The following is a 24,015-nucleotide window of genomic DNA, read 5'->3' as shown; positions in this document are numbered from 1 at the left end:
TACTGGGCTGCGAGATTTGAGGCTCGGGTGTGAAATTTATGGTTTTCGGGGGTTTTATTGTTAACTTGGTTTCCCTGGGTCTTTTCCTGTGTTGTAGTTGTGTGTCTTATTTTGAAAGAAATATTTAAGCATTACCATAGCAATCAGAGAGCATTAAGGGGCAGAGAGGAGGATGTTATGCTCAATGTTGTTGGGGCATTTCAGGAGGACGCTGCAAATAAAGTTACACAATTACACAGTGAATTCGCATGTGTTATAATATTTACAAAATACCACAGTTTTTGTCTTGCTCGTATCATTTTATTTTGTTGTATTTATTTGCGACATCTTATACTGTCTGACATCAAACCGGTCCATGGAAAAAGTTGGGAACTGCTGGTTTAAAAGATTTGTCATGGTTCCCATGTCTGCCCGTCCGGCTCCACAAGGCCACATGTGTTTCTGTTTACTCTCTCCTCTCACCTCCCCGCCGGGGCGGAGCTCATTGCGGGCTCCCGCCCTTGGCTCACACACCTGCTCCTCATCAGCCTGCAATTATGTGTTGGATATTTAAGGCCGGGACGCAGACAGTCTCATTGCTGGATGACTGTGTGAGACACATTAGTGAATCTCTAGCTTTGTGAACCGCCTGTGTGTTTTTTTGCCTCTGAGTAACCGACCTTTCCCTGTGTATAGTTTTCTTGGACCCATGACCTACCCACCGTGTGAACGTGAGTGAAGAGGAGAGCGAGTGTGAATGAGATTCCCTTCCTTGGAACCCCACAATTCCCCCACTGTATATATTTGCACTTGGTGATTGTGTAAACTAACGTCATTCCTTGTATTGAACTCTGCTCTGCGCTTGAGTCCCTCCCCTGAATGTGACAAGATTTTTTTCAAAAAAATCATTTCTTGATATGTGATTTAAGCTGCTGAGTACTTTGGTGCCTCCGTTTGTGCTATGGAATGATTGCATGTGGTTTGACATAGTCTTGCTGTAATAAGCAGGTATTTTCTTTACAAACTCTTATTTTGAAAGGCAGCATATTGCAAATACTGCAATAATCATTTAGTTTTAAGTTAAATGTGTTTAACACTGCATCCCAATTTTTCAAAACCGGAATTGAATAACAGAAATTTTTGTGTAGTTTGTTTTTATTGCGCTTTACCACATATGTTTGCAAAGATTACTTTGAATAAATATTTCATTACAAAAATATCTTTCATTCCACAAACAGTTTTTTTTCTTTACAAAAAATATTCCCGCTTAACTACAGTGCAGTCACATTAGAAGAGGCCAATGTTGCCTTGAACTATTTTTTTTTTTTACTTACTCACTCTCTATCAAAGTTTACTCAAATAAGCTTATATGTAGTCGACTAGTACTTCACAACCACTCTAAAGACATTTTTATGTCTAAAATCAGAACAGCTCCCTTTAAAATGATGTGTTTTGAAACGATTAAATCAATAAATGTCCTTAACAGTTACCAGATCCCAGTTACCAGAGCCTTGGACTGACATGCTCAGACAGCACTCTACACAGACATCATAAATAAGCTAAATGCATAATCATTATTTGGTCTTATTCTGTTCCTCAATCAAAATAGTCTCTATTTTGAGTCTTCAAGAAGAGCACTGAAATTGAGGCCTGAGTATTGTTCTCACCAGTACATAAAAAAGATGACTTTTTAATCAAGCCTCTATTAGCAGCTGTAAGGACTAACAGTTTTAGACAAAAGTGTTAGAATAATCCTCTTAAGCTTACTGTGTTTCTACTCCTAAGGGGGGGGATTTACAGTTGACCACTGAGTGCGTGAGGTGACCAAAGTCGCCTCCAGGGGGTGACAAGCTACAGGTCACAAGAAGAGGGAAGGAAATAAAAAAAGAATTGAACAGCTCCCGCTGGGTTTGGAGAGCTGGAAGAGGATAAACTTTGGAGAAAAATAAAAAAAGAAATAGCAGATTATGAGTCAGACTTGACCTCGTTTTCCATGGTTGGGGGCTAAAAAGGAAAGAAGCACAACCTTGTAATGGGGAAAAAGGGAAATTGTGTTAATGGGAATGTATGTATTGATTGTAGCTTTAAAGGGAGTTTTTGTCAGTCTTTTTCTTTTCCCAGCATTGATCTTATCTCCCAAATGCACAGTTGGACTCCTTCCTATTTCATTTAAATCGCTGCCATCAAGGTACACCATTTACTCTGCCATAGCTGAACATTCAAGGTAAAAGCTATTAAGCTTTTATGTATTACAAACCTGCACATTCTCTGACTTTCCACTCTCTACTTTGTCGGTCCAATTAACAGCAAAGAAACTGAGGCAGCCTTTTCTGAAATACATTGTTCGGGCAGATAAATTGAACAAAGATCGGTGGGTCAGTGATACAATTTCATGCCTCAGCAGATAAAATTGTTTAACAATATATATAGTGAAATTTTTATGGTTTTAACACTATTAAACCTGTTGCTATTTTTGTTTTTACTTAAATTTAAAAGGAAATTCAATGTGATTCCATTTTCATATATCACAAACCATACAACTGATCATTTTTTATGACCATCAGGGGACAAAAACACAAATCTTTCCTTAACCGTATCTATTTATGGGACAATTCTACCAAGAATTTTTGTGCAAAGGCGACTGAATCTTGAGCTATATTAATATAACAATATTAGTACATAAGAATGCAAATATGATTCAAATCTATATTTTAGCTCTAATGAATGTACTCAGCTTGAATCTGTTATCTAGGACACATGCACACATTCACACCTAAACAGTAAAATGAGTACAGTCAAGGGTTGCAGTGGGATTCAGTATCTGAGCTTCAGTTTTATTTGAGTACAGACTGTGATCAGCTGTCCTGCTCTTTGCCGATTTACACACTGAATTCAACCATATGTACGTAGTTTACTCGAGCTTTCCTGGCTAATTTCCATCGCCTGCACTGGCACAATATAGCATGTACTATCTTTATACTACGCTGTATAAACTTGGTATAAAGTTGGCATCCAGTGAATGAATCTAAGCATCATCAGCTTAAAATCAAATTCTCTGCTACACTGACCATCACAACCACTGTGCACCAGTCCAACACAGCGCTTTACTGTAAATTCACCACAGTACTGCAATATGTGAATAAAATGATGACATTGAATGTAATCTTTAAATAAATTTGCAGTTTATCAAGCGTTGATGAGCAGTCCTTACCTTTGAATCTAACCTCTCTTCTTTCTCTCCTGTCCTCTCTGTCTTCCTACACCTCCCTTCATCTCTGAATGAAGTTATCTCACACTATTTTGTCTCGAAATATTTGTACTTTGTTACTTTCCACCTCTGCTAATAAAACAGGTCAAAAACAGCAAGAAATGGGTTAATTAGTGCATTTATCCACTTCAATGTTAGCTTTAAATTTTTAGCTCACCTAGCTTAAAACATGCCACAATATAGCCTACATGCATAGCAGCTTATGAAAAACGTCTCTGCTGTTGCTTTATTACAGAACAGTTCAAGTGAGCTTGGTCAAGCATTATAAAATGACAAAGCCAAGCAGCAAAATTATATTAAACTAATTTAATCTACTTTTCTGAAGGTACACTACTGATACTGTCTTTGAAAGGCTACATGTTAATGATACCAGTTGACGTACTGAGTAAGATGGTGGAAATTATGTGAGAGTAAAAATATAAATTAAAAAATGAAAAAAGACGTCAAAATCTGTGGATGTCTGTGTGTAAACTGTAAATTAAAATATCTGAATTCATTTTACAGTTCACTTAAACTGATGTAACTCCTACATATTAAAGAACTTTCACTATCCTTCGTGACCGCTACATTGCTTTACACAAAAACTTGAAAAAAAATTAAGGTAATGAATTCAGTAAGTAGTGATTATTGTAACTGTAGATGGACCCCTGATTAACATATATGAATCTTTTAGGCACAGTTGCAGTAGCATGACAGCAGCTGCCCATTAAGTTTACACTCTGTATAAATTACTAGAAGTGCCATGTTTTCACATTTATTGCATAAATTATTAGAAAATAGTGATGTGTCAGTTGCGAACGAAATGGCTCTTAGAGCCGACTCTTTGAAGTGAACGATGCGAGTTGGTTTTTGTATCTTATAATTAATTTTAATCATTTTATGTGGCGTTAAAAAATCAAAGTATATTTATGGTGGCCCCTAGAGACAAAGCACATATAAACTACCTAAACACAACAGAAGTGCTCCAGGATGCTAGGGTTAGTGTTAAGCTCTTGTTACTTAGTGGCTACACAAGCCAGGAAGTACCAATGACCTGATTTGGTGTGCGGTAGTAACAGGTGAATTAACTTTTTTTTTTATTATTTGAATATATTTGAGTGTTTGTGTATAAATACACAAACAATACACATATGCTTTCAATTGTGTAATTTAAGTGATCTAGGTAGCTCTGTACGTGCTTTGGAGTTTGTAGGTGCTTTGTTTCTAATGGCCACCGTATATATTTATGTATAAACATATATAAATAAAACCACGGGTTTTTTTTTACATTAGTAATTCCTTTTGTGCATAATTTTATATGTTTGTTGATATTAAATTAATTAAAGCAACAAAACAACCTGAAGAGCCGGTTGGGAGCCGAAAGAGCCGGCTCTTTTTAGTTAGCCGAGCCGAAAGAGCCAGTTCTCTAAAAAGAGCCAGAATTCCCATCAGTATTAGAAAATGACCCATTAACATTACCCAATAATATAATACTCCAAATCACATGTCACTTTTCATTTTTGAACCTTTTTTCCTCTTTAAACAGTGAAATACATTCAAATAAAGTAAATATCTCTGTTTCTTGTCCAGCTTTCAGTGAATTTTTAAACAGTCTGATCTTGCTTTTTTACTCATGGTCTGGTTAACCTCATTAATACAAGGCTAACCAGACCGATAATATAAGCACATGTACCATCACGTGAGGAGGACAATTATCTATTAGTGAATATTTTAAAAAAACAAACAAAAAAACCCTCTTTGTTTCTCCCTAAAATGCAAATTACTTCATAGAATGACCCTTTAAAATTACCTATGGAAGGTAGTAAAAATGTCAGCACGGTGGCACGGTGGTTAGCACTGTTGCCGCACAGCAAGAAGGTCCTGAGTTCAATTCCAACACCAGGCCGGGGTCTTTCTGTGTGGAGTTTGCATGTTCTCCCCATGTTTGTGTGGGTTCTCTCCGGGTACTCCGGCTTCCTCCCACCGTCCAAAGACATGCAGCTTGTGGGGATAGGTTAATTGGATAATCCAAATTGTCACTAGGTGTGAATGTGCGAATGAATGTGAGTGCAAATGGTTGTTTGTCCCTGTGTGTTGGCCCTGCGACAGACTGGTGACCTGTCCAGGGTGTACCCTGCCTCTCGCCTTATGACAGCTGGGATAGGCTCCTGCGCCCCCGTGACCCTGAAAAGGATAAGTGGAAGCGAATGGATGGATGGAGGTAGTAAAAATGTGTTTTTACCTGAAAGCCCTCCATCTTATTTCTTAACATCATCTGTGTACAGTACACTGATTGATTTACAGTAGGAGGAGAGTTTAAAGGTCATCACTAAACAGAGTGTTTTGCATTGACAGAGACAATTCTACTGTGATTTGGCCTTTTGTTCCTCTCTTCCCTGCACTACCCTGTTGTCTAACAGCCTCTGGTCAGCTTGCAGCTTGGTACTACCGAGGACAGAGGAGGTTAATTGCAGTGATGTGTGCCTAGCACTTTGCTGAGGATCTGAAAACAACTGCAGTAAAGAAGAAACAGCAAAGAGCAAAGGATGTTTTAGTGGTTTTGAATTTGCCCATGAAGCAAATGTCCCTTTGAAAATCCCAGCTGTGAAAACTGTGCAGCTAAGACAAAAGTGCTGGCACCTCTGATGTTGGAGGCCTTCCTTTACCTTTGAATTACAGAAACAAACCTTTGTCAATAAAAACATCAATCATGCACATTATGGACATTATGCATTTCTTCTTTCGTGCAAGGAATTTACTGGCACCAGAATGAGAGAGGATAATTGCAAGTGGTTGGAACATCGACTGGGATTCCCAGCAGGCTTTTAGAGCCTAAAAGCGCTGCTGTATGACAGCATCAGACAGCACCCATGCGTCAAAATGATGCAGCATTGGCACATTCAGGACATATATAGACACAGCATATCGGCAAGTTGGCAAGGTGGCAATCATGCCCACACACTGGTACGCCTGGCAGGAACATGAAGAAGAAAAGCTGCTGTCTGGGGCCTCGGGCATAACTGTTGGCACGCCTTGGCATTTATAGCGCCGGTGTAATGAGTGTGTGATTGATTGGCACCACAATAGGGGCTCATGTACTCAGAGTGGTATACAGCACACACACTCACACAGGCTGGCACTCCTGGATTAGAGGCCCCCTGGGCTTCCACCCAGATTAAAGGGTTACATTAAACAGCATGAATAAAAGATTGAAATTATTCTCTTTGGAGTGTACCCGCAGGAGAAAGAACCAGTTTCAAACCGTGCCTGCAGGGACGGAAGCTTTGGATGAAGCTCTTTAACCATTTTTTGTTTGCTTCCGAAACACAAAGACGTGGATATCAGGGCCGTATCTGTCGCTTCATGCATCCAAAGGGCGCGCAGAATTTAAATATGTAATTAACAGTGACAAATTGTACAAATGGGACACCGACAACGTGATTATGCAAGAGTTAAAGGTTACCTCAGTCATTTGGATAATTGCATTTACACGCTTGGGGCCGAGGCTCTCCTTGAGGAGGAGAGGGCACGGAGGGAAACGAGCAGTGCCACCTGAACTGTTTTGAAAGGATCCAGGAGCTTAATGTTATCATGCTTTAATGAGGGCCTTTGCAACCGCCGTCAACATAATTTTGCTTAAACCTTGAGAGGTAGGACAGTTCCGGGTGCTTTTACGACTTTTAATCTTTGTAATTGGCCCTTTAGTTCATGAGTTTATAGCATAAAGAAGGACAGGGCATCTTAAATGCAACGGTAGGTAAGCCTGGTGAGCTCTGACTCCCACGCCCATGCCATGATATTTCATCTCAAACTGATCACTTAACCAAATGAACTGACTGCTGCACATGGTGAAATGGTGATATTTCACATGTTTTTACCAGCATCATAAATATTACAACCATTTCCGCCTTACTGGGCTTTGGTAATTATTTATTTATCAGCAGCAGTGCTTTACAGTTTTTAGCTTTCTAACGGTTCATACCCAGCTTCGCTAAGACGGAAAGGGGGGCAAAGAGCCATACTTACCATGACATTAGAATAATTAAGGGGGGGATCTGCATTCTGTGCCATTCTGATTGGATATTCTTCAAACCGCTCGTATTGATCTGTAATTCATCATTCAATCCAGGGCAATGGGCTAACGCAAGTGGAACAAGCATTGGCTCAGGTCTCAGATGATGGCTCGCATATAATCAATGGCTGATAATAAAGAGGCCTCCTTTGTTATTGACAACCAAAGCAATGCTTCCTTCTGTTTCACTCTTTATTCACACAGGGGTCCATTAAATTGCCATTTTGGCCTCAAATCCGGGCTGTCCAGTTGGTCAGTGCAGGCTGGCGTCCTGTGGGAGGCAGAGGTGATAGGGTAAGGATGAAGGGGATAAGATCCAAGAAAAAATTTACTTATCTGTCACCTCATCAGCAAGCAGCCGCAGAATCACAGGTGTTGCTTGACAGAGGATGGACTCAGGGTGAAGACACAAAATCTACAGGGTGGGCCATTTATATGGATACACCGTAATAAAATGGGAATGGTTGGTGATATTAAAGTCCTGTTTGTGGCACATTAGTATATGTGAGGGGGCAAACTCCTCAAGATGGGTGGTGACCATGGTGGCCATTTAGAAGTCGGCCATCTTGGATACAACTTTTCTTTTTTCAATAGGAAGAGGGTCATGTGACACATCAAACTTATTGGTAATGTCACAAGAAAAACAATGGTGTGCTTGGTTTCAACATAACTTTATTCTTTCATGAGTTATTTACAAGTTTCTCTTTGTTCACAGCCATTGACATGTTGAAGAGGTTAACACGTGAGGAGCGGATCGAAATTGTGTTGATATCTAGTGAACGCAGTAACCGGGTCATTGCAGCAGATTTCAATGCAAGACACCCTACGAGACCACCCATCTCCCATGCTACAGTTAGCAAACTGCTTGCTAAGTTTCGTGAAACTGGTTCAGTGTTGGATTTGCTAAAATGTGGACGCAAGAAAACTGTCACTAATGAAGAAACATCAGGGGCTGTCCTAGCTTCATTCAGCAAGAGCCCACAGCGTAGCACTCGCCGCATGTCACTGGAGAGTGGAATTAGTCGAACGAACATCCCTTCGGCGGATATTAGCTACTCACAAATGGCACCCTTACAAACTCCAGCTACTGCAGCATCTCAACGAGGACGACCCAGATCGGCGCACAGAATTTGCAGAATGGGCAAAACAAAAATTGGAACAGGACCCTCAGTTCACGCAGAAGATTTTGTTCAGTGATGAGGCAAACTTTTATGTGAATAGTGAAGTTAACAAACAAAACCACCGCTATTGGTCTGACGCTAACCCACATTGGATGGATCCCTCCAAGACTGTTGGAACAACAAAAGTGATGGTTTGGTGTGGTATATGGGTACAACGATAGTGGGTCCATTCTTCATCAATGGAAACCTCAAGGCCACTGGATATTTGAAATTGCTACATGATGATGTGTTTCCCTCTTTGTGCACTGAAGCTGGCACGTTCCCTGAGTTTTTCCAGCAAGATGGTGCACCACCACATTATGGGTGCCAGGTCCGAGCATTCCTAGATGAACAGTTTCCTGGAAAGTGGATTGGTCATCGTGGGCCAGTTGAATGGCCCCCAAGGTCTCCCGATCTGACCCCCTTAGACTTTTATCTTTGGGGTTATCTGAAGGCAATTGTCTATGGTGTGAGGATACGAGATGTGCAGCACCTGAAACTACGGATACTGGATGCCTGTGCTGGCATTTCTCCTGCGGTGTTGCTATCAGTGTGTGAAGAGTGGGAGAAGAGGGTTGCATTGACAATCCAACACAATGGGCAGCACATTGAACACATTTGATAAGTGGTCAGAAACTTGTAAATAACTCATGAAAGAATAAAGTTACATTGAAAACAAGCACACCATTGTTTTTCTTGTGACATTACCAATAAGTTGGATGTGTCACATGGCCCTCTTCCTATTGAAAAAAACAAAAGTTGTATCCAAGATGGCCGACTTCTAAATGGCCACCATGGTCACCACCCATCTTGAGGAGTTTGCCCCCTCACATATACTAATGTGCCACAAACAGGACTTTAATATCACCAACCATTCCCATTTTATTACGGTGTATCCATATAAATGGCCCACCCTGTACAATGACTTAAGGCAAGGTTACAGTCTCAATGTTATTCTTTATTTTCCTTCTCAGCGTCTGCTGGAGAGACATTAGGTGTGTATGTGTACATGATATTAAATGAACGTTTAAGTGCAGCATACTTAGTGCCGCATAGTTGGAAATGTTTCTCAGGATTTAGTGTTGGAGAATGAAAAACGGGCCTGTCATTGCAAGAATTTCACATATTTCTCTGTCCCAACCTTGAAAAACAATTCTAGCATAGGCTGGAAACAAAACAACACACATTATCTTGTTTTTTCCCATGAAACACACCAACTGGGCCGGTAGGTGATGCTTGCTGGTAATTCAGGATATTAGGTGTGGTGAGAGTGTGGTTTGATATTTCTCCTTCCACATCACAACACTGACACTGATAAAGCTGTGGGAAAATGGATTTAGCAGCTGCCCTCTCCTCTTAGCCACAGCTTACTTCTTTACGCAGTCCTTCATGTATCCCATTTCTTACAATAAAGATCTGCCAGGCATTTCGGAAAAGCTTACTGTCATCAGAGCAACTTTGTTGTTCATTTGTGACACACGCTTAAGTTGACCCCATAACCATCTATTCTTATCACAGTGCAATCATTGTTGCGATGCATGAATGGTCATCACTGACAGGTTGCTCATGTCTTAAAAGAGAATTAAGTTGTATTTTTTTAATGTATCTTTTTTAAAATTATTATTAATAAAGTTCCTATATATGTAACATGTCTTAAATTAGTAGGGCACTACTGCTGAAAAGCAGTTAAAGGGCATCTTTAATGTTATTAGAAAAGAGCTGTTATCAAGTAGTGTAAGATAAAAACTGGCAAAACCAATGGCAAAGTGAGGATTTGCTATGGAAGTGTTCTTTGTTCCTTTCTCAGAATTAATTCCAATGAGAAATGAGAAATCAGCTCTTGTATGAGTAAACAAGTTATAGTGCCTTTAACTTCAAATGCCCTTGCAGCAGCCTAGCAAACACTAAAAGATTTCTTGCAGAACAGATAATCTTGTAATCTTGCTTCCAGTGTGGATTCAGCAGCCAAACTGTCTTCTGTCTTGGTTCTTTCAAACAGTGTTAGTTGTTTCATATCACATAATATGGTATGAAATGCAAATTATGCTTTTCTGCATTAGCATTGACTGAAACCAAACCAAAGTGTCTTTATCATCAGTAATACAATAAAGAAAACCATCTTCAGTTAAAACAGGGAGTTAAATCAAAACCTTTAGATTTATGCAGCTATGCTGATCAGACACTTTTTCAGTCCCTGAACCACATGCAGTAGAGGCAGTCGACCAAATCATCTAGTACTTAAAGCAGCATTACTCCATACAGACAGGTGTATGGAGGGCCATCATACTGCCCCTCTATACACGTGGACAAGAAGCAAACTGCTAAAAGAGCAGCTTTGTTATTAAAGTTTTTGAATTTGGACAAACAATCTTTTATTGTGCGGACTCAGCACTGAGCATTGTGTACCCTAATTCAAAGAGTTTGTAGTGTGTCACATCAGTGTAGTGGCAGCCATCATGGCAGCCATTTTTAGAATCCCATAAAATACTACGATTCATATCAGTATGTTATTTATTTTGTGAAAAATAATTCATGTTTTTCCACTGAGCTTAACTATCTGCCAACATTCGATCACCTGGTTCTTTCTGCTTTTCTACAATCTACTGTCCTCTTACTTTCCACATCCTCCTCACTACTTCTTTGCTCTGACAGTCACACACAAACATGTATTCAATGACACAAAAACAGAATCTTATGAGAATGATAAGATTCTGCTAATATTCTGTCCACATTTGATAACCCTGCTTAGTGATGTGAAATCATCATCAACGTGTGTGGGCAAAACAGAAGCTACTTTGCAGAGGTGGGACCAAGTCATTGTTTTGCAAGTCTCAAGTAAGTCTCAAGTCTTTATCCTCAAGTCTCAAGTCAAGTCTCAAGTAATGTCAGGCAAGTCAGAGTCGAGTCTCAAGTCACTGGTGTAAAAGTCCGAGTCAAGTCACAATTCTGAAATTTTGAATTTCAAGTCCTTTTGAGTCTTTAAAAAAAAAACGAAAAAAGCATGTTGCAGTTATATGCTAAATGTAAATATTAGACCATGTAATTTTTAAATCTGTGTTTTTCTCAACACATGACAAAATAGTGAACTTAGAAAATATACACAAATTGTGAAATTGCGCCTCTTTAAAATGCAGCTCAATTAAACTTAGCTCCAAGAATAATTTTCACCGACAGTTCTGAGATAAGCTGCATGTTATTCTTGGATGCGGTTGTAGGACCGGCTTTAAAATCGCATGACAAAAATATCATACACATTTAAAAAAACTGCATCACCAACGTAGCCTGGACAACATTTGCTAGTTAGATGAAGTCAGCTATCTCATTGTAGCATATTTATATGCATATTTATAATTATACGGTTCTTGTGAGTGCATACACTCGTGAAGTTTAGTAACTTCCGGTCATTGCAACAAGCCCAGGTACAGTTTACCGACGGATGGGTACAGGACCTTGAAATGCACCGTGTAGAAAGTAAAGACCATCGTACGTATCATAAGTTTACCAGTCTCACAAATCGTCGTCATAAATACACATTCGTTAACCGTTTATTAATATAACCTTTGAGCTCAATGGTAATTAATTAGCAGTGGAAATAATAACGCAATATTGTGTCAGGACAATTCACTATTTATGCACAATAAACAAAGGAGCATAGCGCGACAATTTCTGTTCAGCGCCAGACTTGCTTGTAACCTATATCACCAATTATGTTAAGAAAAATGACGCATTAACTACAACAGCAGACTGACCTTTGTGGAAATGCTTGAGCAGACTAACCTGTGAGCTGGAGTGTTCTGGGACGTTATATTTGATCTTTGAATGGCTGCAATCCAGGCCATCCGTCGCCTCTTTGTTACTTCGGAAACATGGCTTGAACAATTTCTCTTCAACGACGTAATCCGATAACAACCGATCTCTTTACCCGTCGGCTTCCCGTGGCTGTCATGCGACCGGCTATTGCAGTTAATAATACAACAGCTTCTTGACATTTTTGTGTTTCTTTTTATCGCTGTGTGACTGATTTCAATTGAAAGCCTGCGTGCGCTAGTACCTCTTGCCACGAGTTCCCAGAATCCTTTGCGGTTTACCCCTGAATGACGTCACATTTTCAATCTCTATATAATATGCATGTTAAATTTTATATTTGGGGTGAAATATCAAGTCTTTTCAAGTAAACCGGTTCAAGTCCAATTCAAGTCCCAGGTCATTGGTGTAAAAGTCCAAGTCAAGTCACAAGTCTTAGAACATTTTTTCAAGTCAAGTCTAAAGTCATAAAATTAATGACTCGAGTCTGACTCGAGTCCAAGTCATGTGACTCGAGTCCACACCTCTGCTACTTTGGATTTATAACTACATATCCACTCTCCCTTGTTTCTTTTTGTCGTTATTCTGCTCTAAAAGTTGTGGACGTAACAGTGAGACAAAATTTACAACCCAATAGAAACTGATCCATATTAATTTACAGCAATATTCAAACAGAATAAAAGCTGCTGCTGGCCCATGACACGTAACATCATTTTGACTTGAAGTCATCTGGAACTGTAGCTGTGCTGTAAACAAATAATGAAGCCAAGTGTGACCAGAATAACAACAAAAATCTTTAACACACTAAAATAATAATGTACACAAGCTCCGATGAAGCTAGGGCCTGAGGGACCCAGGGTTCATGAGCAGTCTATGGACTTGTTTATTTGTGATGGCATGAGTGTGTATTGTGCTGCTGTCCCTGGTTTTCCTGCTTGCAGGTATGTGTGTGTGTGTGTGTGTGTGTGTGGGGGGGGGGGGGGGGGTTGTGTGTGTGCATGTGTGCTTGTGTATCTGGTAGGCCGGTTTACAGGCACCATCAGGCCTGGTGAGTGTACCCTGCCAGGTGGCTGACCACACCCAAGGACAATGATACACACCTGCAGCTGATCAGCCTCGTCGGGGGAGCTACTTAGCAGTGTGGCTGAGCTCTCCTCGATGCTGGATCGTTGCGTGAGACTTCCAGTCAGTTTCCCAGCTAGAAGTCAGTGAGCGTGAGTTTGTAGTGTGAGGTACTAACAGCTGCCTCTGTGTTTTCCCTGCAGGAGTCTGGAGACGAGAGGGCAGCGAGCATGGGTACACGGACACTTGGAAGTGGAGTTACGGAGCACGGACACTGGGAAGAAGACACGGCACGGGAGTCAGGGGGATTTATTGTTGTGGATTACTCTGTAAATAAACGCACTGCTTTCATCGTGAAAGTCCAGCATTTGAGTTTGCGATGGCAAAACATGACAACCAAAGTCTGATTTAATAATGACAAACCAGCAGTAGAAGCATCATAACATCGAGAACACTGGACAGTTAAACGTTTTTTCTTTATAACATTTAAAACAATAATTGTTTGATGATCTGAAACATTTAAGTGTGACAAACATACAAAAAATGGAAATCAGAAAGGGGGCAAATGCTTTTTCACATTAGGAGGCTGAAGGGTAGCACTGTATTTATGAAGAATTACAAACAACAATTAGTTGATGCTTAAAGCTGGTTTATTTAATTAATATCCAATTTATTTCCAATTTGTGTCGAATTTATCTGTGTTAACATGGTGTTTTAGGTCTGATTGAAGGACTAATGTGATGGTAAGGTGTCTGCGGCTCCATTTTGAAAAATAGTAACTTACTAACTAACTAGTAGTTAGTAAGTTACTCAAGTAACTTACTAACTTGACGCAGATTACTTGATGGATTTTAAGCAAAATTGTGCCCAAGTTCAAGACCATATTCATTGGTTGTTTTTGTTGTTGTTACTTTTTTGGGGGGGCTCACCAGAATTGCTATTTCCACGAGAATTTTGGCCACAATTAGACAATTCCCTATGAACAAGCATTTAGGACATTTAGAACATCCCATCTAGGGAGTTTGTTCTTGATGTGGTGACCTCTGGTTGATTTATAATGTAATTTCTACCTCTTTTGCAGACTATTACTAGATTCCTGCCCTTGAAATACCTCAGAGGCACTGCGGTTCCAGAACTCCCTCTATCCCTGCATAGTTTATGGTTCATGATGATGATGTCTTTTGAAAACATCATCTCAGTCACCTAAATTTTGTGAGCCATTCTTCATCAAAAAAGAGTTTGTCATTTGGCAGTTTTTGGGTTGTTTTTTTTTTTGTTTGTTTTTTGCCTTTTCCAACATTAAATCAAAAGTTTGGGACTGTAGTGGCATGGGGCAGCCTGAAGGATCTGCTCTTTTGAGAAGTTAATCTCAAATAAGTCTTTACTGTTGACTGAACTGTTGATTATCAATGAAAGCAGAAGGACTGAGTTTGTGATATATGTGCAGTAAAATATATTTTTAGTGACATGGTTCTATTCTGGGAGCTCTCCAGTCATGCATGCATGGAGAGACTAAGGTGGCAGGAGCAGCACATAAACCACAGCACAGAACATATGACCAGGAAATTATGCTTAAGTTCCTGGAGGTGGGTTACAAAGTGGCTTGCAGGTTGCTGCACCTGTGGACTGACTAAACCGGCATTAATGCCTTTCCCAATGTAATAGTTGCCATTTGGATGAGTATCAGCTTGCACAGGCAATGAGGTTAGCTCACTGTCAATGATTGTGGCTGAGCCTGCCTGAACCAATGTTATGACTGATGGTCAGTAAAAGCTTCTTTTTAGTAGAGCAGATTTCTTTGCAGGAATGTCCAAACTATTGAACTGTACAAAATAATCTGTTTTCCCACAATTTGTTTGAATGATTTGTTTGAATCTTTTTTCCCCCCTCTGTGCACACAAACACATGCACTGCTACTACCATACCTATTCGCTCTGCTCTCCTGGTCATTAAAATTCATTTGACTCACAGCTGTCATAAAAGCATGTTGTCACACTATGGCTATGTAGCTGGTCATATAAAAATGACTTAATTCCTTCATTCTGTTCATTGACGCCATAGTGGACCACTAAGATTTTATATAGTATGTAGTATATACCTTATTTTTTCATTTATTAATTTCTGGGTTTGTTCGATTTTGTTTTTTTCCCTACATTAGATAACATCAAAATAGCATTGTGAAAAATAACAATGTTGCCATTTTTGTTATTTGAGTGTTGTAATCTTTATGAAAAAACTATAAAAACACATTTTAATCTTTCCAGTTTGTGATTGCGTAGAATTTTCAAATCAATATCATGGTTGCATCTACTGAAATTCTCTGTTAGGTTTAAATATCAGTGACCTTGACTATAAAGTCAGAGGTCAACTTTTCTGAAAATCAGAGGAGTTCCACTTTTATAACACAGGTATGTCTACTAGGAGGCTGAAGGGTAGCACTGTATTTGTAAAGAATTACAAACAACAATTATTATTCAATTTATTTATTGATTGGTTTCCAATTTGTATCAAATTTATCTACGTTAACATGGTGTTTTAGGTGTGATTGAAGGACTAATGTGATGGTAAGGTGTCCGCTGCTCCGATTTGAATATTGGTAAGAACTTGACACAGGTTTTAAGCAAAACTGTGCTAAAGTTCAAGACCATATTCTTTTGTTGTTTTGGTTATTGTGTTTTTTCAAGGCTTTTTTTTTTTTTAATTTTCACAAGAATTGCTAGTTCCGCTAGAGTTTTGGCCATCCCATCAATCAGACGATTCCCTGTGAGCAAGCATTTAGCGACAGTGGGAAGGAAAAACTCCCTTTTAAAAGGAAAGAACCTTCAACAGAACCAGGCTCAGGAGGGGAAGCCATCTGCCGCGACTGGTTGGGGTGGGGGGAGTGAAAATAAAAACAAAAGCCAAAGTGATCATTATTGGAGCAGCTTAATTAATTTTTGCAGTGTAATTTGCTGTTAATATCCTTTTCCAACCTCAGTTTGTGTTTTTGTCACGTTTACCCGGGGTCAAAGAAGCAATGCTGGAGATTGCTTCTGTGTTCTCTTTTAGTGTCAATACATGGGAACCTCTTAGAGAGGCCAGGGTTGAAAAAGGGATGCCGGAGAAGCTCCGAGGGTGTTATCCGCTGGTTTGCATCCAAGGCCAACATCTGTTTAATAAGGGTGACAAATAAATGTTGGCCATTTTCAGGTCCTCTTCCAACCTTCATTATCTGTTCGAGGTCATCAAGACGCTTGAGTTTAATACATCAAGTCTCCAGGGATTGATATTCTGTCTCGTATTTAAATTGTCTTTCGGTGTTAAATGTCCAGCGCTGTTGGTTGTAGCTGTCTTCAATGAAATAGTCATCAGTGTAGATGCTAAAGTCAAGAACAGAATCTGGGAGCTGAACCTGAGTCTGCATGATGAATTTCAATAAATCATAATCACTATTTCCAGGGTAAAGTGGGACCCCTGTAGCAAGCTTCACAGCTACCAGCCCCAGAGACCACATATCAATTGCTTCATTATATGGAAGGCCAAGCACAACCTCAGGTGCATTACAACCAGCCGTACCCACACAATCACTAGGATTCACCTCAGACGCAGGACATGCGAGGCCAAAGTCAATAAGTTTAACTTTCACTCATAGTGGTTCACAACCATGATTTTTCCAGGTTTGAGTCAGCGTGCACTATTCCCAGAGAACCCAGGTGGGACAGAGCATTTGTGAGTTGACGTAATATTGGCCTGAATTCTCTTTTGGGGAGACCCTGGTTATTCTGGCCATGTATGTAGTCCCACGGGCATTGATCAAGGAGTCCAAAATTTAAGCAAACCCGCTCTCCGTCTTGGAAAAAGCCGTTCCATTTAACAATGTTGGGGGCATCTGGATCCAACCTTCGCACCTGCTCCAGGATGAAAATCTCCAGTTCTATTCCATTCTATAATCAGCAGACCTGTGAAAAGTACACATATGATTGTGGAATTTGAATAAAATATTTTGATATGTGAGTGAGATATTTAACTTTCTGTATTCAAAGTTTCATCAAGATCAGTCTTCTCATCTAGGATTAAATAAGGAACACACATACATAAAATCCTTGTAGTATGACGATTACTCTTAGAAAAATGGTCCAAAGGCATAACACTGCATGATGATATTTCAGTTTAAACATGGATAAAAAAAGACATTAATCTCATGCAGATTTGGGTCTTGAACTAGAGCAATGATGCTGGAGAAGACTAGCTGTTGGCGTGCTCATTAAGAATTATTGTGGAAATTAAAAATCATAGTGATTTAATGGTCATAAAAATGTGATTGGAATGTGACTGGAATTTATAAATCTATATAAATATATATATAATATTTTAATTTCACAGATCATGAAAACCAAATAAATTGATCAAACATGGAACATATTTTTGTAATTCCAATCTAATGAAAAGGTGTCAGAATATATTTTAATATAATGTTTCCTGTTTTGTATCCATGAGGGCATCATTTGATAGATTGACTGCAATGGCATTCATCTATTCTATGGGACACATTTCCATGCCATTCCAATGATTTATCCCAATGTCACATCTCACATTCAGCTTGTCAGCCTCTAATTGAGTCTCTGTGATAAGAAGCGCAGAGTGCAGACAGAGGAGGAGAAATCGATCTCTCCTCTGTGGTCACAAGTGTAAATGTTTAGATGTATAGCCATGTTACTTCCCATGTTAACTTGCACATCCATTAGAAGGAGCCAGCAGGTCTATAGACTCCCTCTGACCTGTTGGGCTTTTATCAGTGGGAGACTCTGCACCTGGACTCAAACATTTGTGTGCATAGGTGTGATGAGTATGGATCAGTTCACAAGTGAGGGGAAAATTGTGCATTTTCTCTATTACAGAGTGCAAACTTTGATTTGTTTTACAGAATTATGGGTGTATATCCAAGTGTGACTTCCTTTGTGATTGTTTTTATGTCACAGGTCAGAACTGGGAGACACTAGAAGGTCAATGGGATCGTGACATAACCACCACAACCGTCTCCCAACACACACATGCGTACACACACACTCCTCTCTCCCATAAAGAATGCCATTTTTCAGTCTGATGCTGACTTTCCTGTTTGAATTAGAGGTGCAAACATCAGTCTACTGTGATAAATTGTGTTTATCCAGGGCCAAAGGATCAAGGCGACTGTAATATAGTGTAAATTGATGAAGAAACAAAGAGAGGCACAACAAATGAGAGTGGAAAAAAATCCCAATGAAGTCAACATTGTATTTTGGCTGCTACAGAGAAAGGACAAAGAAGCTGAATGTGAAGCAGAAACAAAGGGATGGATGGATTTTAGCTTGAGTCAAAGAAGAGCAAGGCATGGGGGCATTAAGAGTGTCTGGAGGCCACACTTACCTCTTTCAGTGAGAGGAATGTGTACACTCACAGAGAGAAAATTAAGGTGTGCATTTAAGGAGAAGCACGAACAAATCAATGAGCAGTTTAACACCACTGGTCAAAGGGGTGCAGGATACTTTTGGGGTAAGACACCGGCTCTTGACTGTTTTCAAATGTCACTTTTTGTACATGTGCACGTGGGGGTATGCACTATGTACTCTAGCTGCAGGGGGGAAATTAGGTGTGAACATACACCCACACACATGCTCAGTCATCATCCCCCATCCTTCAACCACTAGAACACCCCACCTCAGCAGGTCTGCCTGCCCAACTGCCTGGAACCTATTTTATTGGGGAGAAAAGAGCGTGTAGGGGGTGTTTAATGACTGAGCGGCAGGGTGTCCTTAAGCCACACGTGGGTGTACGTGAAAGATCACCATCCCCCTGAATGAGGATTTGTCTTTGTTTCAGGGAGAAGAGGTGAAGGATTCTGGTCTTTAAATAGTAAACCGCCTTCAAACAATCCATACAGTTCGCAGCATTTTACACAAAAAAAGAATGAATAAAAATATGAATAAAAAATAATATGAATATATATATATAAAGAAATAACAAACCATCAAATCATCCTGTTACCTCTCAAAACCACCAGCCAATTTAAACTTAACTTTTCCTCTTAAACCATGAACCTTTCTTGCTATCTTATATTCAGACTGCACTTCTACTTTTTTTCTTTTTTTTTTTTTTTTTGAATAAAGCTGTTTTGTTAAAGAAGAAGAGAACTTTTAGTAACTCTGCCTACTTGGATTGAATTGTACTGTGAGCTTTGTTAAGGGGTCCACTGCAGCACTACAGGGTTAGAGTCAAGCTAAATGCTTCCTTCACTAATGTAATAATTTCTCTTACTTCTGTTTTCAGTTTGAGCATTTATTACAATATAATTAGGCATAAATAACATATTGCAATCATAGACAGTGAGACAAAAATGCTTTTGTCTTCCACCATGTCAAATCACTGGTATACCTTTTTGGAGTGTAAACAAAGTGTATGCATTGGTGTTCTTGGCTATGCCATAAAAGCAGGTCTTTAATGGGGCGATCGTGGCTCAAGAGTTGGTAGTTCGCCTTGTAATCGGAAGGTTGTCGGTTTGAGCCCCGGCTTGGATAGTCTCGGTCGTTGTGTCCTTGGGCAAGACACTTCACCCGTTGCCTACTGGTGGTGGTCAGAGGGCCCGGTAGCGCCAGTGTCCGGCAGCCTCGCCTCTGTCAGTGCGCCCCAGGGTGGCTGTGGCTACAATGTAGCTTGCCATCACCAGTGTGTGAGTGTGTGAATGGGTGGATGACAGGTTGTGTAAAGCGCTTTGGGTCCTTAGGGACTAGAAAAGCGCTATACAAACACAGGCCATTTAATGTTCTTATAAAATTCCCTTCACATTACCACATTTATTGTTGTATTTTGAGTTGTAAGGTTATGATTTGATTTTGGACCTCTCAAGTCTTTATTAAACATTATCATGAATGTAGATCACTCATTTTCTTAGCTATGAAATTATGCTATCTATATTTATTTGTTGTTTTATACATATACATATACATATACATATACATATACATATACACAATATATATAAAAAAATTTCCCCACTCGCCCCTGTGGGCAGTCAATCCTTCAAGCTCCGGTCCTCTACCAGAGGCCTGGGAGCTTGAGGGTCCTGCGCAGTATCTTAGCTGTTCCCAGGACTGCGCTCTTCTGGACAGAGCTCTCCGCTGTTGTTCCCGGGATCTGCTGGAGCCACTCGCCTAGCTTGGGAGTCACTAATGCTCTGATTACCACTGGGACCACCGTCACCGTCACCCTCCACATCTTCTCGAGCTCTTCTCTGAAGCCCTTGGTATTTCTCGAGCTTCTTAACATCCTTCTTCCTGATGTTGCTGTCATTCGGAACCGCTACATCGATCACTACGGCCGTCTTCTCATGTTTGTCTACCACCACTATGTCCGGTTGGTTAGCCACCACCATTTTGTCTGTCTGTATCTGGAAGTCCCACAGGATCTTAGCTCGGTCATTCTCCATCACCCTTGGGGGCATCTCCCATTTTGACCCCGGGACTTCCAGGTTATACTCGGCACAGATGTTCCTGTATACTATGCCGGCCACTTGGTTATGGCGTTCCATGTATGCCTTGCCTGCTAGCATCTTACACCCCGCTGTTATGTGCTGGATTATCTCTGGAGCACTTTTACACAGCCTACACCTGGGGTCTTACCTGGTGTGATAGACCCCAGCCTCAATGGATCTTGTGCTTAGTGCTTGTTCCTGTGCTGCCATGATTAGTGCTTCCGTGCTGTCTTTCAGTCCAGCTTTGTCCAGCCACTGGTAGGATTTCTGGATATCAGCCACCTTCTCTATCTGCCGGTGGTACATACCGTGCAGTGGCCTGTCCTTCCATGATGGTTCCTCGCCTTCCTCCACTTTCTTGGGTTTCTGCTGCCTGAGGTAATCACTGAGCACGCTGTCAGTTGGGGACATCTTCGTGATGTATTTGTGGATGTTCCTTGTCTCATCCTGGACTGTGGTGCTGACACTCACCAGTCCCCGGCCCCCTTCCTTCCGCTTAGCGTACAGCCTCAGGGTGCTGGACTTGGGGTGAAACCCTCCATGCATGGTAAGGAGCTTTCTTGTCTTGATGTCAGTGGCTTCTATCTCCTCCTTTGGCCAGCCTATTACCCCAGCAGGGTACCTGATCACGGGCAGGGTGTAGGTGTTGATAGCCGGATCTTGTTCTTACCGTTCAGCTGACTCCTCAGGACTAGCCTGACCCTCTGCAGGTACTTGGTGGTTGCAGCTTTACTAGCGGCCTCTTCATGGTTCCCATTCGCCTGCGGGATCCCCAGGTACTTGTAACTGTCCTCTATGTCTGCAATGTTGCCTACTGGTAGTTTGATCCCCTCCGTTCTGACTACCTTCCCTCTCTGTGTTACCATCCGACTATACTTCTCCAGCCCGAACAACATTCCGATGTCATTGCTGTATATCCTGGTGGTGTGGATCAGTGAATCGATGTCTCGTTCACTCTTGGCATACAGCTTGATGTCATCCATGTACAGGAGGTGGCTGACAACTGCTCCATTCCGTAGTCGGTATCCGTAGCCAGTCTTGTCAATTATCTCACTGAGGGGGTTAAGGCCAATGCAGAACAGCAGTGGGGACAGAGCATCTCCTTGGTAGATCCCGCACTTGATGGTGACTTGTGCTATGGGCTTGAGGTTGGCCTCCAGTGTTGTCCGCCACATCCCCATTGAGTTCCTGATGAAGGCTCTCAGGGTCCTGTTGATCTTATATAGTTCTAGGCATTCCAGTATCCAGCTGTGGGGCATTGAGTCATAGGCCTTCTTGTAATCAATCCAGGCAGTGCACAGGTTGGTCAGTCTGGTCTTGCAGTCTCGGCTGACTGCTTGGTCTGCCAGTAGCTGGTGTTTTGCGCCTCTGGTATTCTTGCCCATCCCTTTCTGTGCCCCGCTCATGTGTTGACCCATGTGCCTGTTCATCTTAGCCGCTATGATGCCTGACAGGAGCTTCCACGTGGTGCTGAGGCAGGTTAATGGTCGGTAGTTGGAGGGAACTGGTCCCTTCTGGGGGTCCTTGAGGATCAGGACTGTCCGGCCTTCGGTTAGCCATTCCGGGTGTCTCTCGTCAACTAGTAGCTGGTTCATTTGTGCTGCCAGGCGCTCGTGGAGTGCAGTCAGCTTCTTCAGCCAGTAGGGGTGAACCATGTCAGGGCCTGGTGCTGTCCAACTCTTCATACTGGAGACCCTTTCTTGGATATCTGCCACTGTGATGGTTACTGGACCCTGTTCGGGGAGGTCACTGTGGTCGGCCCTCAGATCCACTAGCCACTGAGCATTGCCATTATGGGTTGCGTCCTTCTCCCATATGCTCTTCCAGTATTGCTCCGTCTCCAGCCTTGGTGGTGCTGTTCTCTTATTGTTCCCTTGCCACTGAGGGTACACCTTTGCTGGTTCTGTGGAGAACAGCTGGTTTATTCTCCTGCCTTCTATCTCACTGGTGTACCTCCTCAAGCGGCTGGCCAAGGCTGTGAGTCTTTGCTTGGCAGTTTCCAAGGCCTCAGGTATGGACAGTTTCCTGTACTTCTTAGGCACCTTCCTCATCGCGCCTTTCTGCATCTCCGATAGTTGGCTAACCTCCCTCCGTGCTACCTTGATCTTAGCCTCTAGCCTCCTTCTCCATGGAGGGTACTTCAACTTGTAGCCAAGCATCTCACTGATCACTGCTGCCGTATTGTAGATCAGCTTGTTAGTGTCGGTAATCGTGGCTGTAGGTATCGTCCGTAGTGCTGCATTAACATCATCTAGCAGACCTTCTGAGGGTAGTTCACGTAATCTTGGTAACCGGCTACGGGGGGTCCAGGTTTCAAGCTTGGCAGCTGGATAGCGTAGTGGTTAGACTACACGCCTATTGTCCTTCAGACCAACTGAAGGACAAAATAGCAAAGATATCTTTTCTATTACTTCTTGGTCTTGACTGAATTGCAGTATTTTCAACTGCTCTAAAAAGCAGTTTAACTTACAGTGTTAACTTAGCATTTCAACATTTTCATATTTCTGTATATTGCATTATTTTCAAATGCCATTTTGTTCATGTTAAACTCTTATTCCTTTTTTCTTAGCTGTAGAAATGAAGCTTCCCTATTGAGAATAATTAATGTTTTAGTTTACAGCATCTAAGAGGCCAGATTTCAAAGTCAATATATTTCTTGAACGTCACATTCTTTTATTCATTGAAAAGCAGTTTTGTGGTTTTACAAACGGCTCAGTTTGAAAATTACATTTATTGGAATTAGGTCAGGAGAAGTCAGAGCACGGGGGTAAGAAGTGCAGCAGAGCGTCTTATTTCTTAGATCTGGCTTGTTTAACTCTGACATTTGAACAGAACATATTTCAGATCAGTGTTTTGTTTTTTTTTCGTGCAGCTGAAATTATAATATGGAGGAAATTAGTTGATAAATTGTAAAAGAGACACTTTCTTCCCTCTTTCTTTGTTTCTTTTTCCCCTCTCTAACACTCATACGTACTCCCACCCACACACAGATACACACACGCGCACACAGCCTGGCTGACCCTGGTGTTTAATCATCATCCATTAGTAATTAGGAGCTGTTTCCTGAGTGTGTATCCAGAGGCTTGCTGAATAAAGGCTTTAGAGGAAATAATAATAAATAATAATCAGACCGAGCCAATTAAGACTGATTACCTTCCCCATGATGTTGGGTGCTACACACAGCTCTGCTCTTACACACACACAG

The 24,015-nt window shown here is 41.1% G+C and overlaps 1 long non-coding RNA gene across 1 annotated transcript; it reads right to left on the bottom strand.

Annotated features, from left to right (window-relative positions):
* Positions 1–444: 444 nt before the first annotated feature.
* Positions 445–879, bottom strand: LOC120728683. Its single transcript, XR_005694769.1, has 2 exons — positions 660–879; positions 445–571 (listed from the first exon to the last, which is right to left on the bottom strand). It is a non-coding gene; the product is annotated as an uncharacterized LOC120728683 (long non-coding RNA).
* Between the last annotated feature and the right edge of the window lie 23,136 nt (positions 880–24,015).

This window comes from Simochromis diagramma, unplaced genomic scaffold, assembly GCF_900408965.1.
Source record: "Simochromis diagramma unplaced genomic scaffold, fSimDia1.1 OVJJ01000348.1, whole genome shotgun sequence".
NCBI classification, from domain to species: Eukaryota; Metazoa; Chordata; class Actinopteri; order Cichliformes; family Cichlidae; genus Simochromis; species Simochromis diagramma.
Note: the sequence above shows the minus strand (reverse complement) of the source record. Positions and strands in the feature narration are given on the sequence as shown.